This window comes from Alexandromys fortis, unplaced genomic scaffold (genome assembly GCF_014885135.2).
Source record: "Alexandromys fortis isolate MF-2015 unplaced genomic scaffold, M_Fortis_MF-2015_v1.1 scaffold_80, whole genome shotgun sequence".
NCBI classification, from domain to species: domain Eukaryota; kingdom Metazoa; phylum Chordata; class Mammalia; order Rodentia; family Cricetidae; genus Alexandromys; species Alexandromys fortis.
In genome coordinates, this window is record NW_026068174.1 from 8,429,468 (window position 1) to 8,431,888 (window position 2,421).

The window sequence follows — 2,421 nt, forward strand, 5'->3', positions numbered from 1 at the left end:
TATGCCCGTGTGTGTGTGTGTGTGTGTGTGTGTGTGTGTGTGTGTATGTGTATGTGTGTTTCCTCATGCCCATGGAGGTACATGAGAGTATTGGGTCTCCTGAAGCTGGAGTTACAGTTGGTTATGAGCCACACACAGAGGTTATGGTCCTCTGAAAGAGCAGCAAGTACTCAACAACAAACCATCTTTTTAGCTTACTCCCTAGTCCAGTCTTTTATTTGTTTTTCTAGAGTTGTGGGTCAAAATAGGACTTATGTATTCTAGGTAAACACCCTACCTCTGAGTTACACTCCCAACCCAAAGGTGCTTTTTTTTTTTTTTTAATCAGATAAAAACACCCATCTATCTGGCCTTATCTAACTGTTGGGAAACTGATACTGATTGGTTATCAATCAACACACTTTTTTTTTAAGGTTTACTTATTTAATGTGCACTGATATTTTATTTATATATACTCTGTGTGAGGGCTTCAGCTCTCCTGGAACTGAAACTACAGACAGTTTTGAGCTGCCATGTGGGTGCTAGGGAATTGAACCCCAAAGAGCAGCCAGTGCTCTTAACCCCTGAGCCATCTCTCCAGCCCCCATCAACACACTTTGAAAAGTGCATAATACTAATACTGGGGGCTGGACTGGGAGCTGCAGAGATGGCTCAGGGGTTAAGAGCACTGGTTGCTCTTCCAGAGGTCCCGGGTTCAGTTCCCAGCACACACATGGCAGCTCACAACTGTCTATAACTCCTGTTCCAGGGGATCAGACATGTTCACACAGACATACATGCAGGCAAAATACCAGTGTACAAAAAATACAAATAAGTGAAATTTTAAAAAGCTAAAAAAAAAAGTACTAACACTCATAATTTACTCTTTCTTCCAAACACAGACTGCAAAAGTTTAGGAATGCAAATTGTTGACCCAGAAAGCTCCAAGCAATGTCAGGTGCAACGCTGCAGAAAGTGCCTCTGGGAGGAGGGGAGGAAGTTCTTCTTTGTGTTGTTTGAGAAGAGGTCTTATTCTGTAGCTTAGGCTGGCTTGGAATTCACTGCATAACCAAAGTTGACCTTGAATTTGCAGCAATCCTCCTGCAGCTTTCAGAGTGCTAGAATTACCAAGAATGCACCCCCACACTTGGCTTTACTTAGAAATTTAAATAGATAATACATCCACATAGTTCAAACTCCAAAAAGTAAAAAGAACAAGAGAACTAGGGATGCGGCTCAGCTGGTGAGTGCTTGCCTAGCACTCACCAACCCCTGGCTTCTGTGCTGAGCACCGAAGAAGAGTTAGCACAGTAGTACAAGCCTATAATCCCAGCACTCATATTTGGGAGGCAGAGCCAGGAGGGTTAGAAATTCAGCTACATAGTGAGTTAGGGATCAGCTGGCGCTTCAAGAAACCTTGCCTCAAAAGAAAAAAAAGCAGCACACACAAGTCAGGCATGGGGGGTAAACACCTGAAATCCCAGAAATCTTAGCAAGAGGTAAGAGGGAATACATGTATGTTGTATGTATGAATGCATATATACATATGCAAAGAATCAAGGAAAAAATATGATCTTGTTGGCATCCATCCAAACAGCCCAAGTTACTAATATTTTATGCCTTTCTAGAGATATAGCATAGAAAGTGTGTATATATATATATACAATGCATATATATTTTTCTTGTTTTCCTATAGTCTATTCCCTTTTTTAATTTTAAGGGTTTTTTTTTAGTTTTATTACTCATTTACTTATTTATTTTACGTGTGTGGGTGTTTTGTGTAGGCTGGACTTATAGATGGTTGTAAACCACCATATGGGTACTGGGACAAGACACACAGTCTTCTTCAAGGCAGCCAGTGCAGTTAGACACCATGGCACACACCTTTGCTCCCATGAGACAGAATCGGGTGGATCTCTGAGAGTTCCAGGCCAGACAAGGCTACAAACTGAGACCCTGTCTCAAAACAAAAGCAGCCAGTACTCTTAGCTGCTGAGCCATCTCTCCTACACCCCAGCATTCCTAATTAGATGAACCTAAGGCACCCAAATTGTTACATTTATTTATTCATTGTTGGGGGGCACTAGTGGATGTCAGAGAACAAATTGTGGGAGTGTATTCTCTCCTTCCACTATGTGAATCTGGGGGATCAAACTCAGGGCATCAGGCTTGGCGGCAAACACTTTACCCACTGAGCCAGTTTACCAGCCGCACCCTGATTTTTTTTCTTTCTAGCAACATTCTGAAGATTGTTCCATATCAGTATGCAAAGAGATTTCTTGATCTACTTTATGCTGAGTAATAGCCCAATGTGTAGTTTTACCATAATCCTTTAACTAACCTCAGATGAGTAGTTGGCTTATGCTAGGACGTTGAAGAACTATACCCCCTATACAACTATGGATAGAAGCACACGTTCATAACATCAAGAGTCACATCTCA